Raw genomic sequence first — 14,554 nt, 5'->3', positions numbered from 1 at the left:
AACAGCAAACCTGATGTAACGATTCTCTTGTGGTGAAGGAGAGGCGGACCAAAACGCAGCGTGGTGGTTATTCATGTTTTTTTTAATGAAGACGCTATACATGAATAAACTAACGAAAACAATAAACGTGAGAACTCAAAACAGCCCTATCTGGTGCAAACACAAAGACAGGAACAATCACCCACAAACACACAGTGAAACCCAGGCTACCTAAGTATGATTCTCAATCAGAGACAACTAATGACACCTGCCTCTGATTGAGAACCATACTAGGCCGAAACATAGAAATACCTCAAAACATAGAAAAACAAACATAGACTTCCCACCCAACTCACGCCCTGACCATACTAAATAAATACAAAACAAAGGAAATAAAGGTCAGAACGTGACACCTGATTTTAAAAAAACAGATCAAACAACGCCTCACGGCACAACGCCTCTCCCCTATTCGACCTACATAGTTTGTGTGTATGCATTGATATGTAAGCTACGTGTGCCTTTTTAAAAATGTATGTATTGTCATTGAGCTGTTCTTGTCTATTGATGTTCTGTATTATGTAATTCTGTATTATGTTTCATGTTCTGTGTGGACCCCAGGAAGAGTAGCTGCTGATTTGCAACAGCTGATGGGGATCCTAATAAATGCCAAAAAATACCAAACCCACAAGTGTGAATTTGATTCTAGAGGGGGGATAATAAATAGACTAATAATGTGGCTAGGGTGTAGGGGCAGACGTATGTAATCTAGTCTTCAGGATATTTGATCTATTTTCTTTATTTAGTCTGATCAGTGAACCACTTCCCATTTTCCCAGTGTAATCACATATTTGAAATCTGATATACCTACTTTGAAAATTAATTATATGAGGCTTTGTATTTTTGCTGCCATTCATGGACAGTGTTGAATGAGTCATACAAATAAGCATGGGATATTAAATGCTCCAGGAATCAAATATAGTTTTTGACATTTTAGGATTGTGCACATGCTAGGCAGAGATGGTAGGGGGGACTCGCATCTCATAAACACATATTTTGTCTATGTAGAGTAAGATGATGTCAAGGATCTTCAACTAGTAGGCATAAACTACCTGAATATTGATATTCATTCTATTTGTCTTGAAGGTTGGGTGATTTAGAGAAATGAACATTTTCAAACACCCGGCTCTTGGGAAACATAGATCAGGATTTTCTTCCAGCCCTGTTTTAAAGAGACAATTCACCCAAATTACAAAATGTTTGTCCTTACCTTGAAAGCAGCCTATGGACAAGGAGACTGCAATCTATGATTTGGTTGCCTTCTGTCATCCAACCATTAATATGAACATGTCCTGTGCAGAGCCTTGGTGTAGTGGTAACACTCCTGGCACGTGTCACATACACGTTTCCACCTGACAACAGGGATCAGTCCCTTCTTCCAACCTTCCCACTGTTTCTACCATTTGCCTGCCTCATCACTATTTCATGTCATTACGGTCTGAATAAAGTGTCAAACCACCTAAAAAAATATATGTTCACCAAAATATTAGCATACTCTCAGTTTCATCCCCCAAATCTCTTAAGGTAATAAAGTTGTCAAATTTTGAGTTCATTTAATTTTCTAAGCATCCTGAATACACCTGACCTGTTTATTTTCTTTCTTTTTTTTACTCTGGATCTATGTCTAAGCCATTCCAAAATACATATAATTACAGGAAATTAGCTTTAAAAGTAAACATTTTCCTGTGGGAGGACCCCAATGCCCCATCAAAGGTTGTGCCAGGGGGTAATGAAATTCACATAGCAAATCTCACTCCATGCATTCTTCAAAATTTGGCAGCCCTGATGTCATGTGTAAAATAGTTTTTTTTTTAGTTTTTCTACTAAACCTCCCTTGCACTGCACTGCATTGTAACACCTTTTGCATAGTTGTTTCAGTGAGCTGGCCCTCATGTGCTCTGATAGCAAATTATTCCCATAGTTTGCTTCTGGAGCCAGTTTTGTCAAGCTGTGGGTGTAGAGATATTTTCGTTATAAGCTATGCTGTTGGCATTCTCTCTCTCCTCTGTGCTTGCTCCCCAAAAGTGTCTTGCGCTGTAGCTTGACTAGCTTACTACTGCCTCCTTAAAAATATTCAGACAAATTACTAGACAGTCTCGATCCTCTCAATCTGTATGGCGTGAGACACATTTGACAGAAGTATCTAAAGTAACAAAAATGATTGTACTAGTATCGAAAAAGTACCAAAGTTTCGGTATACTGTGCAACACTACCCTACATAGTGCACTACTTTTAACCCAAGCCTTACTATGGCCTATAGGGCTCTGGTCAAAACTAGTGCACTATAAAGGGAATAGGGTGCAATTTGGGACGTAGACTATGGGTTTCTGTGTGTTCTTATAGGAGGCTATAGATGTCATTCTATTCCCCAGACTTATTTTCATTCCTTGCTGTACAGTGTTACAGTATCTGTCCTGTTGCTGATGAAATCTCCTGTTGTGTTTTTTTCAGCTCCTGGAAAGCCGCTTCATGTCAGCCATGAAGTCAACGACCTTATCTTTCAGCCTTGCGGGGTGAGTCTGTCTTAAACACTGTTATTTGTGTCAGAGTCACTGGCCTGTCTCTACAGGCTGATTGCACCGCAGCACCAACTTTTTAACGACCTCCCTCTAATAATAAGACAGCGGGGTAGGACTCGGCCCTCAGGTCTCTGGAGAAATGTATTTGTCAGGCGCACTCTGTGTCAAAGTCACCTCTCCGTGTCCTCCTGTCATTGTGAAGGAAGGGAGGGATGCCCAAACCTGCACTCTGACAGTCAACAGGTCCAGTATCTGTGTGGAACAGCCACTGTCTACACAATAAAAGGTGGAAGATAGATAAACCATCTCTGCTTTGTGTTGGAGGGAAATATCCATCTCTGCCTGGCACCACTGTAACGATGTTATGATGATGTTATTATCTGGGGCAATAATCCTGGTCTTCGATCATCTCCCTCCCTCAAAGAGACACTGTATCCCCTATTTGGATTGTTTGAAGAGGATGTGTTTGTGGCAGGTAGGCTAGCGGCTTGGAGTTTTGGGCCAGTAACCGAAAGGTTGCTGGTTCGAATCGCTGAGCCGACTAAGTGAAAATTATGTCAATGTGCCCTTGAGCAAGGCACTTAAGCCTAATTGCTCCTTTAAGTTTCTCTGGATAAGAGTCTCTGCTAAACCAGGGTTTGCCAAACTCGGTCCTGGGGCCCCCCTGGGTGCACATTTATTTTTTGCCGTAGCACTACACTGTTGATTTTCAAATAATCAAAGCTTGATGATGAGTTGGTTATTTAAATCAGCTGTGTAGGGTAAAAACCAACACCCAGGGGGGCCCCATGACCGAGTTGGGAAACTCTGTGCTAAATGACTCAAATGGAAATGGAATACAACATGGCTCTGTACATAGTAAATTAATTAGCACAACATCATCACCTCAGGCACATAACAGATGGTGTCTTCACAGCGTAATGGAAGTGATGGAATTCAGAGAAAGACGTGATGGCGATAAGTAGAGGTGGCGTGCAGCCGTGCACACCTGCAGGCACTCAGAATAATGGGGCGCATGGAGGCAGAGTATTTTACATATAAATTGCTGACTCAGCATCTTATCTCTGATGATGCACATTGTGTGTCAACCCCATCTCTTCCAAATCCTGATGAAGTACTACCTTCAGGAATTCTCTAGTTTGTGCCACAGGTGTTCGACATCATTTTCATAAAAAATATACTCCACTCAGTCTGTTCTTTAGTCAGCTGCTACGGTAGGTGTCAAACAAACTATCAAACCGTGTCTATGTATTTGACTACCTCCTCTCTGGTGTTGGGTGCTATTTTTCTCTGACCTCAGGAAAGTTTATGTTCTCTTCTCTCGGGGTTCTCATTTATTTGCTATCGGGAGCCTTGTCTTCTTTATGACGGTGTGTTACAATATTGATATCCCTCGTCCAGCTGCAAATCATAGGGTAGCAACAGCAATGTCATTGATAGTCACTTACATTAAACAGCATGATCATTACAAAGGTGCGTGTTGTGCTGTGGACAATAAAATGCCACTCTAAAATGTGCAGTTTTGTCACACAATACAATGCCACAAAAGGGGGGCGGGGGGGCCTGGCTCCCAAGTGGGTGGGCCTTTGCCCACCCAGGCCCACCCATGGCTGCACCCCTGCTCAGTCATGTGAAATCCATAGATTATGGCCTAATTTATTTATTTAAATTGACTGATTTCCTTCTATGAACTGTAACTCAGTAAAATCTTTGAAATTGTATCATGTTTGTATCACGTTTATATTTTTGTTCAGTATAGAAGGGATGTAAAATCCCCAACTACAAAATTATATAGAACCTATTCCCAACTAGGAAATTATATAGAACCTCTCCCAAACAAGGAAATGAGGGTAGATTTGGACTCAAGCTAAAAATCAAACCTGTTTGCCAATATCCCTTGAGCTGAATGTGCCTTTAATCAATTGTCACACAATCACAGGTGAAATGTGGTAAATGGATAATAGAGAAATATTTGTGCCGGAGGGAGAGCTAGTCCAGCCCTGCACCTGCTAGAAGAGCAGCTTTTCAAATCATGTTGTCATACAGTCCAGTTTAAGCCTGATGAAACACTTCCCTATGGGCAAAACAATGGCCATGGCATTGTCTTATTATCCAAGTTGTCAGATTAGATTGCCACTCAAGTGACCGTGCATCAAGGAATCAAGTTTGGCCACAAGATAACAGCGTCAGCCATTTTTAAGTCGGTCCATTTTGTCTGAAAGCAGCAGCAGTCTGAGATCACCCACCTGGGATTCATTCAGCTTTCCCCCAGCCTTTACAGCACGCTCTGTCTGAATCCTCCTCTCTGTAAAACCGTTTTGGTTTTGCATCGCTCTTTCATTTCAGATTTTATAATGGAGGATATGAAAATCTCAGTACCTATCAGTTAGTGGGAGGCAGTCTCCTGGGTGTGCTGGGCTGGGAATGAGATTAGGCTGCAAACTAGAGGTTTGGAGGGGTGGCAGCAGCCCCACACTGCACCGGAACACAAATGCAGATTTGCTGGCTCTCTGATGTGAACAGGCATCTCTTTCAGGGGAACTAATTGATGTGTCATTTACGTTATTATCACAGAGGTAATTTCCTGTTCTCCCATTATAGCCGGTCACAGTGGGTGCTCCAAAATGGCACCCTATTTCCTTTATAGTGCACTACTTTTGACCAGAGTCCATAGGGCTCTGGTCAAAAGTAGTGCACTATATGGTGAATAATAGAGTGCAACTTGTGACACAACCACCGTGTTTGCCTTATTTCCGCTTTGGTCCTGCCCCCTCGTGTGTTCCCTATTTTTTGACAGTTCCGGCTTGGGAATCTTTCAGTTTTCTCAAAGCCATTTTGTGGTTGGCTTTGGAGCGTAAGCTCCACTTTAGGAGTAAAGGAGGGCTGTGTGGAAAATACTGATTCCATTCCATTTTCGGTGATCATATTTTTGCTGTTGCTTTAAAGCCAGGAAGACTGTACAGGTATTTGCCAAAATGAAGGCAGGTAGCCAAATGGTTAGAGCATTGGGCCAGTAACCGAAAGGTTGCTGGATCGAATCCCCAAGCTGACAATGTAAAAATCTGTCATTCTGCCCCTGAACATTGTTCCCCGGTAGGCCGTCATTGTAAATAAGAATTTGTTCTTAACTGACTTGCCTAGTTAAATACATGTTGAAAAGAAAACAAAGAGAGGCAGACTAACTAGATCCATCCAAACTACACCTATTTTTATTTGCCATCTCGCTAGTTAACTATTTAGCTATTAGCATGCATTCATTTCATTGTCATGTACTAAAATATCTTTCCACCGCCACTCGTGCGTTACTGCAAATGGCAAACACGCATTTGATTGGGTGCACAATTGATGAAACTAATGCTGCATACTCCAGTTTTAAAACTATCTCTTAAGTGCTCAAAATTGGCTAGAATTCTCCTCTATTCAATACTGGCCATGTAATTCTGAGAAAGTAAAGAAATATTCTTAGAGTACCCAATTGTCAAGTAACTCCTATGCTGTCAAGGTCACCCCTGAACACTGAATATTTTAACCTTAGAAATAGATAAACATCTTAGTTCGCTACCTCGCCCTCCTTAGCCATTTGATCCCTGGCTCATTGAATAAGGGATTTTTTTTTAAAGACAAAAGTATTTGGTTGTAATTGTAATGTTGCAGGGTGGCCAGCCATTCCTGGAATCCTCCAGGAGAGTCCAGGAGAGATACTGGGTGTTCAGGCTTTTGCTCCAGCCCTGCACGAACATACCACATTTAAAAATATATATATTTTTTTAAAATCAGTTACTCAACAGGACCTTGATAAACTGTGTTTGAGCAGGGTTGTATCAAAAGCCTGTAGCTCAGTAGCTCTCCAGATGGAGGGTTGATGGACCACATGTGTTTCATACAGTAGCCTGGTGCAGTATTTTACTTTGTGGGGGCTTAAGTGTCTTGCTCAAGGGCACAATGGCCAGACATATAATACATGGGATCAGAGACCAGCAGCCGTCCATTGTCAATACCAGTGATAATAACGTTAGGTTATTTTGTGAAATGGTTCCTTGTATCATGCAACACATTTTTCAGTCACCTTTTTGGCCCATGGTCTTAGCACATTTTTTTGTGGGGGGGAGAAGTAAGACATTAGTCCTACTTGTCCGTAAGATGAGTGGATGAAAAAGTTAATGTCAAGCCCTGCTTGTAGACTGTACATTGTACAGCCAAACATAACAGTCTCTTGCTAGGTGCACAGTTGAATTATAGGGCAACTACAGCTTCCCCAACATTTTCGGGGGATTGTTCCCAGACTTCAAAAGTGGTCTCCTGATGTGGTTTAATAAGTGGTCTCCAGATGTGGTTTAATAAGTGACTCCTATATGTGGTTTAATAAGTGGTCTCCTGATGTGGTTTAATAAGTGGTCTCCTGATGTGGTTTAATAAGTGGTCTCCTGATGTGGTTTAATAAGTGGTCTCCTGATGTGGTTTAATAAGTGGTCTCCTGATGTGGTTTAATAAGTGGTCTCCTGATGTGGTTTAATAAGTGGTCTCCTATATGTGGTTTAATAAGTGGTCTCTTGATGTGGTTTAATAAGTGGTCTCCTGATGTGGTTTAATAAGTGGTCTCCTGATGTGGTTTAATAAGTGGTCTCCTGATGTGGTTTAATAAGTGGTCTCCGGATGTGGTTTAATAAGTGGTCTCCTGATGTGGTTTAATAAGTGGTCTCCTGATGTGGTTTAATAAGTGGTCTCCTATATGTGGTTTAATAAGTGGTCTCCTGATGTGGTTTAATAAGTGGTCTCCTGATGTGGTTTAATAAGTGGTCTCCTGATGTGGTTTAATAAGTGGTCTCCTGATGTGGTTTAATAAGTGGTCTCCTGATGTGGTTTAATAAGTGGTCTCCTGATGTGGTTTAATAAGTGGTCTCCGGATGTGGTTTAATAAGTGGTCTCCTGATGTGGTTTAATAAGTGGTCTCCGGATGTGGTTTAATAAGTGGTCTCCTGATGTGGTTTAATAAGTGGTCTCCGGATGTGGTTTAATAAGTGGTCTCCTGATGTGGTTTAATAAGTGGTCTCCTGATGTGGTTTAATAAGTGGTCTCCTGATGTGGTTTAATAAGCGGTGGACTTAGAACATCATCTATTTGTAGTCTTCAATAAAAATAGTGTGATTTTGAGAGTGAAAACCTGAAAAATATAGGGGAAACCTGGAAAATATAGGGGAAACCTGGAAAAACTAAACTGGGAATTTTTTTAAACCAAAAGACAAAACTGATTTTATAGGGCTCTACAACTTAGACAAAATCGCTAACAATAACACCCTTTTGAGATTGTGTAAAGGTTACATTTTTCCTACAAACAATCAGTGTAAATCTGATATTGTCAAGTTAAAATGTAATTATTTGTGTATGGAGGGTAGGTAGGCTACTTGCTGAAGCCACAAATTAAAGATAACATTTAATTGATGTTTGCGTCATCCGCTTTCCCGGCCCAGTATTCTTTTCATCCGGGCCAGTAGCACAAATTCACCTGAATTATCAAGCTCTGCAAGGGCATGCTAATGTAAAAGATGGCTAGTCATTATTAGCCTGGTTCTGTATGGAATACAGGCACGTTATGGGACACAGGTCAGGCCATTATCTCCCCACAGCGGCAAAGAATGATGCAACCAAATCATGTGCTGGTGCCATCAACTGATCAAGTTTGGTAGCACCAGTGCCACCAGGTGAAAAGTTAGTCTAGAACCCTGGTGTGCATGTGTCTGTCTCAGTCACCAGATCCCAACCCAGTTGAATACTTATGAGAATTTCTGGAGTTGTGCCTGAGACGGCGTTTTCCACCACCATCAACAAAACACCAAATGATGGAATTTCTCATGGAAGAATGGTGTCGCATCCCTCCACTAGAGTTCCAGACACTTATAGAATCTATGCCAAGGTGCATTGAAGCTATTCTGTTTTGTGGTGGCCCAACGCCATATAGAGACACTTTATGTTGGTGTTTCCTTTATTTTGGCACTTACATGCACATCGTGATGATAATTTATAGACATATTTAGAAAAAAATAAGTGAATTGTTGAGTTTGTTGGATTCAGATGACATATGTACATACTGTTGAGAGAACAACTACTTGACCAACGTTGGTTTGATTATTTGAATTCCATTTTGTTCAGGGTTTTTTCTGTGAGCTCAATGTGCACATTGCACAGTTTCTCTAGAGATAAATCAGATCCAGACTGAACTGTGCAATGTAGTTAGTGTTGTAGTTACCAAAAGGCCAATATTCTACATAGTTTAGCGCATAAAATGTGGTAATTAACTACAATGACCATAATCTATTGCATAATACTTGTCCGGTCTGTTTATTTAAGACTGCTAAGGAAGAGGCAGAAGAATGCACAATCTGGAGGGGATATAGAGAGCAGCTGTTGCTTCATGAGGTATCTCTACCTGAAAGTACATGATCTAAGTGAATGATAGTTGGTATTCAGCAGTCATAAAAGTAAGCCTTATTTACTTTGAAGAACTACTAAATAGTGATTTTGTCAGACAGCATAGGAAGCAGCTCTATAGAGATGAGATGGTGACTTGGAATGAAATGATAGTCATCAAATAAAACAAATGTGATGTACACAACAACTGAAATATTTGATTAAAGTAAAGTCATGTGAATAAATGGTGGTTGATAAGTGATAAGCCGCAATGGACCGTCACTACCATCATGGGACTATTATTCGTTGTTTTATTCTGTGACTCCGTTATTTCTTTTTTCTATAATCTTACTGAGCCAACTTCAAAAAGTACTAATCACTCAGCACTAGCCCTTGGGCACAACATGTTCCACAATGAATATGTTTGTCAGCCTTCATTTGAATTTTCATTTGTAGAAATAGCCTAGCCCTGCCTGGCTCCCCCACAATAAGCCTCCGTCTGCATAGTCAATTGATGCAGCCTAGCAGAGGGTCAGAGTGCCCTCTATGACTAAAGTCCAGTTCTATTGAGAGTCTCATTAATATTTTCAGGGTACCTGGTTCTCAGCACTGAATGAGAGGAGGATTGGATACACACTGGCCTTTTCCGAGGTTTGGATGCCTATGTGGTGGTCTGATGTGCGACCCAACCTGGCCGAGTTGCCTGCATAATGAGACTGAATGACCTTCTTCCCTGCTCAAACCAACAGTGAAGTTCACATTCAAACATTCCATTAAAGAAGTACTCTTCATAGTTTGTGTTGATAAGCCTTCAGTGAACAGCCTGCCGTGATTGCTTTTCATCATGTGTGAATTGAACTGTCAGTGTGCTTTGAAGCTGTGGGCAGTGTGAAAATGTTTAAGACAAGTACAGGACAACAGACAGACAGCTGTCCATACCATCCATCTTGTAAGCAGGTCTCTACATTTCTGTAGGCCAATGTACTTCATTCTCACAGTTAAATTGAACATTTTACTTATATCACATCGCTGCATGAAATAAATTACTTTTCTAATTCAGACTTATGTCACCAGGAGGCTTATACATATTTCATGTGTTACTACATCAAGGCCTCTCTGCTCACCGTGAGATGCGTGTGAAATGTCCTGCAGAGAGAGATGTGTTAAATGTCCTGCAGAGAGAGATGTGTTAAATGTCCTGCAGAGAGAGATGTGTTAAATGTCCTGCAGTGAGAGCTTAAGGATTGGACCCTTTTTTTAAATTTTCGCCTAAAATGACATACCAAATCTAACTGCCTGTAGTTCAGGACCTGAAGCAATGATATGTATGTTCTTGATACCATTTGCATTTCCAGCAGAGAGATGTTATATGTCCTGCAGAGAGATGTTATATGTCCTGCAGAGAGATGTTATATGTCCTGCAGAGAGATGTTATATGTCCTTCAGAGAGATGTTATATGTCCTGCAGAGAGATGTTATATGTCCTGCAGAGAGATGTTATATGTCCTGCCGAGAGATAGGTGTTATATGTATTGCAGAGAGCTGGCCACATGCCCAGGGAGGGCGCAGGGTGTGTGTCCCAAATGGCACCCTGTTCCCTATATAGTGTACTATCCTTTGGGCCCTGGTCAAAAGTAGTGTTCTATAAAAGGAATAGGGTGCCATTTGGCATGCAGCCACGGTGTGTTCAACCATGGAGCTCCTCTGTTTATCCTATCACCACTATTTGCCCTCCAGCTGAACCATCAGCTCCCTCAGTGGGTGTGCATCAATAGTCTCCTCTCTGCACTGGTGACAGGGAAAGCCAGAACCCCTGTTATTCTCTCCCTCTTATCTGTGTCGCCACCAGCAAGGATGTGTCCATCCATCCATTGTGTAAATGGGGGATTGTGATTGTATTCCTTCTATTTTTAGGCCTGTCCCTGTCTGACCAGGCTATTCATTAAATGGAGCTTTCCAAGAAGTACAATCATGCCTGACCTCCTTATTGATATATGCCATTTCAGAGATGGGTATAGATGGATGGATTCTATATAGTGAAGCTACATCTCTCTCATTTTACAAATACTTTTCTCTCCCATAACTTGATGAAGCGTAGATTGACAAACAGTCTCTTTACAATTTCTCAAATGTACTGGTTATCGTGTGAGTAAGGTTATAGCGTTGATGTGTGTTTTATCATGTGTGATGTCTTCGAGCTAGCTGGTGTCTTGACGTAGTGGTCCGTGTGAAAGCACATTCTCCTCATGACATGCAGCCTGTCCAACATCCAGTTCTCTGGAGGTGCTACTGCATTGGAATAAGCTAAAAAGTACTTGTTTTGTTTAACTGCTTTAATTTGCTTCATGGCAAACAATTTAGTATCCTAAAAAGACCAACTAATGTTAGAAGATTAACCCTAGGTGTGGGATTTTTCCATTAGCTTATACTAAAGCGAGCAGAAGTCAAAAATGTAAACGCAACATGAAACAATTTCAACAAGTTACAGTTCATATAAGGAAATTAGTCAATTGAAATACATTCATTATGCCCTAATCTATGGATTTCACATGACTGTGCAGGGGAGCAGCCATGGGTTGGCCTGGAAGGGCATAGGCCCACCCACTGGAAAGCTAGGCCCAGCCAATCAGAAATAATATTTTCCCCAAAAAAGGCTTTATTACAGACAGAAATACTCCTCAGTTTATCAGCTGTCCGGGTGGCTGAAGCCGGATGTGGAGGTCCTGGGCTGGTGTGGTTACACGTGATCTGTGGTTGTGAGGCCTGGTTGGACGTACTGCCAAATACTATAAAACGACGTTAGAGGTGGCTTATGGTAGCAAAATTAACATTCAATTATCTGGCAACAGCTCTAATGGACAGTTCTAATGGACAGAATGCCAATTTCAAGCTCTTTTTAAACTTGAGACATCTGTGGCATTGTGTTGTGTGACAGAACTGCACATTTTAGAGTGGCCTTTTATTGCCCCCCGCGCAAGGTGCACCTGTGTAATGATCCTGCTGTTTAATCAGCTTCTTGATATGCCACACCTGTCAGGTGGATGGATTATCTTTGCAAAGGAGAACATCTCACTAACAGGAATGTAAGCAAATTGGTACACAACATTTGAGAGAAATAAGCATTTTGTGCGTATGGAACATTTCTGGGAACTTTTATTTCAGCTCATGAAAAATGGGACCACCTCTTTACATGTTGCGTTTATATTTTTATTCAATATATTTTATCTGCATAGAGGGATACCACCTTTGACTGTGGGAGCCACATAGGAGTAATCCATCAGAATGATAAGCTGGACATTAGTGGCCCGAGTGGTGAACCCCTCCAAACAAACAAATGTCACGCAGTATTACCTCTGCCCAGCAGAACAGAGCCGCTCACACACATCTCTCTCCTGACCCCAAACGTCGATACTACACCCAATGAACACAGACATGCCATGGTGGCAAGAAGGAATAGCCTATCACAGACAAGACATGGCTTTTGATCTTTAGGCCCAGTGCTTTGTCGATTCTGCAGGAGGGTGGAATGTGAAAGACTGAGTTAGGATTTATGACATGAAGAAATATTTAAAACATTTTAAAGAATGTGATGTTTCTTTTCTCACCTGAACTTCTGTCAGTACCACAGTATATTCTCCTAGTTTTAAAGTGAACTGGGTGGCACCCCATTCACTAAATGGTGCACTTCCTTTGACCAGAGCCTTATGGACCCTGCATTTGGGACACAGACATGGTGGAGTTTAACAGGGTATTAATGCTAGTGCTTGAATCTGACTGCTCAGATGTCCGTGCAGTAATATAAACAGGGTACACAACCACCACAGTGGTTCTTCATCACTGCACTTTGGTTGTTATCTTGCCCAACACATTGCGTCCTTGGAAAATGTTTCTTTGTGTGGGGGGCTAAGAAGGAAAAAAACAGAAATTGAGCATTAGTAATAACAGAAGAGTGTCATTGCCACAGATGGCTGAATAGCAAATGGGCCAACGCTCCAGATGGTGATCTTTGTACGGTGCATGGAGCGAAGGGGAGTTGTCGCATGTACTAAAACCCGCACCAACTCCCCTTCGCTCCACACACTGTGTTCATTTCAAACAAGGCTTAATTTCTAAAGGAAGAAGAAGAAAAATAAGACAAAATATCACGGAGGGACTTCTTATCTGGTCCCAGGGTGGCAGGGCTGTGGTAGATTGGAGGGACTTCTTATCTGGTCCCGGGGTGGGAGGGCTGTGGTAGATTGGAGGGACTTCTTATCTGGTCCCGGGGTGGGAGGGCTGTGGTAGATTGGAGGGACTTCTTATCTGGTCCCGGGGTGGGAGGGCTGTGGTAGATTGGAGGGACTTCTTATCTGGTCCCGGGGTGGGAGGGCTGTGGTAGATTGGAGGGACTTCTTATCTGGTCCCGGGGTGGGAGGGCTGTGGTAGATTGGAGGGACTTCTTATCTGGTCCCGGGGTGGGAGGGCTGTGGTAGATTGGAGGTACTTCTTATCTGGTCCCGGGGTGGGAGGGCTGTGGTAGATTGGAGGGACTTCTTATCTGGTCCCGGGATGGGAGGGCTGTGGTAGATTGCAGGGACTTCTTATCTGGTCCCGGGGTGGGAGGGCTGTGGTAGATTGGAGGGACTTCTTATCTGGTCCCGGGGTGGGAGGGCTGTGGTAGATTGGAGGGACTTCTTATCTGGTCCCGGGGTGGGAGGGCTGTGGTAGATTGCAGGGACTTCTTATCTGGTCCCGGGATGGGAGGGCTGTGGTAGATTGCAGGGACTTCTTATCTGGTCCCGGGGTGGGAGGGCTGTGGTAGATTGGAGGGACTTCTTATCTGGTCCCGGGGTGGGAGGGCTGTGGTAGATTGGAGGGACTTCTTATCTGGTCCCGGGGTGGGAGGGCTGTGGTAGATTGGAGGGACTTCTTATCTGGTCCCGGGGTGGGAGGGCTGTGGTAGATTGGAGGGACTTCTTATCTGGTCCCGGGGTGGGAGGGCTGTGGTAGATTGGAGGGACTTCTTATCTGGTCCCGGGGTGGGAGGGCTGTGGTAGATTGGAGGGACTTCTTATCTGGTCCCGGGGTGGGAGGGCTGTGGTAGATTGGAGGTACTTCTTATCTGGTCCCGGGGTGGGAGGGCTGTGGTAGATTGGAGGGACTTCTTATCTGGTCCCGGGGTGGGAGGGCTGTGGTAGATTGGAGTGATTATCCTGAAATATTGTTACTTCAATATGATCTTAGTAAATATCAGATTAATTTGGTTTTATAAATGACTGCCTCCTTTAACCCTCACTTCCTATTAATACATTCTTCTCATTTTGGGTAAATTGTCCCTGAGATAATTGATGTCATCAATTTAGATGGATCGTTTTCATTTTACCTTTCAGCTCTGTGGTTTATAAATCATACGCTGTGCTGTGTAAACTTCAGTATCTTTGAAGGGTGGGTGTGTGCACATCTCTGCGGGGTGTTTGTTGCATGATTTATGCTGCAATGTAGTTTCCCTAGGCCCTGCTTGTTTGTGTGCACGTGTGAGCGTTGACCGAGACGGCTCCTCTCAGGGGATGGGATTTAGTGGAGTGGTCCCTCCTTTTGTCTTTAATCCTCAGCAA

At 42.6% G+C, this 14,554-nt stretch overlaps 1 long non-coding RNA gene across 1 annotated transcript in view; it reads left to right on the top strand.

Annotated features, from left to right (window-relative positions):
- The first annotated feature begins 2,374 nt into the window (after positions 1–2,374).
- LOC118965497 overlaps positions 2,375–14,554 on the top strand; it is a 38,343-nt gene continuing 26,163 nt past the window's right edge. Inside the window, exon 1 of the long non-coding RNA XR_005052818.1 lies at positions 2,375–2,549. This is a non-coding gene — a long non-coding RNA (uncharacterized LOC118965497). The remainder of the gene's footprint in view (positions 2,550–14,554) is intronic.

The sequence above is a fragment of the Oncorhynchus mykiss genome, chromosome 8 (genome assembly GCF_013265735.2).
Source record: "Oncorhynchus mykiss isolate Arlee chromosome 8, USDA_OmykA_1.1, whole genome shotgun sequence".
Lineage (NCBI taxonomy): Eukaryota > Metazoa > Chordata > Actinopteri > Salmoniformes > Salmonidae > Oncorhynchus > Oncorhynchus mykiss.
Note: the sequence above shows the minus strand (reverse complement) of the source record. Positions and strands in the feature narration are given on the sequence as shown.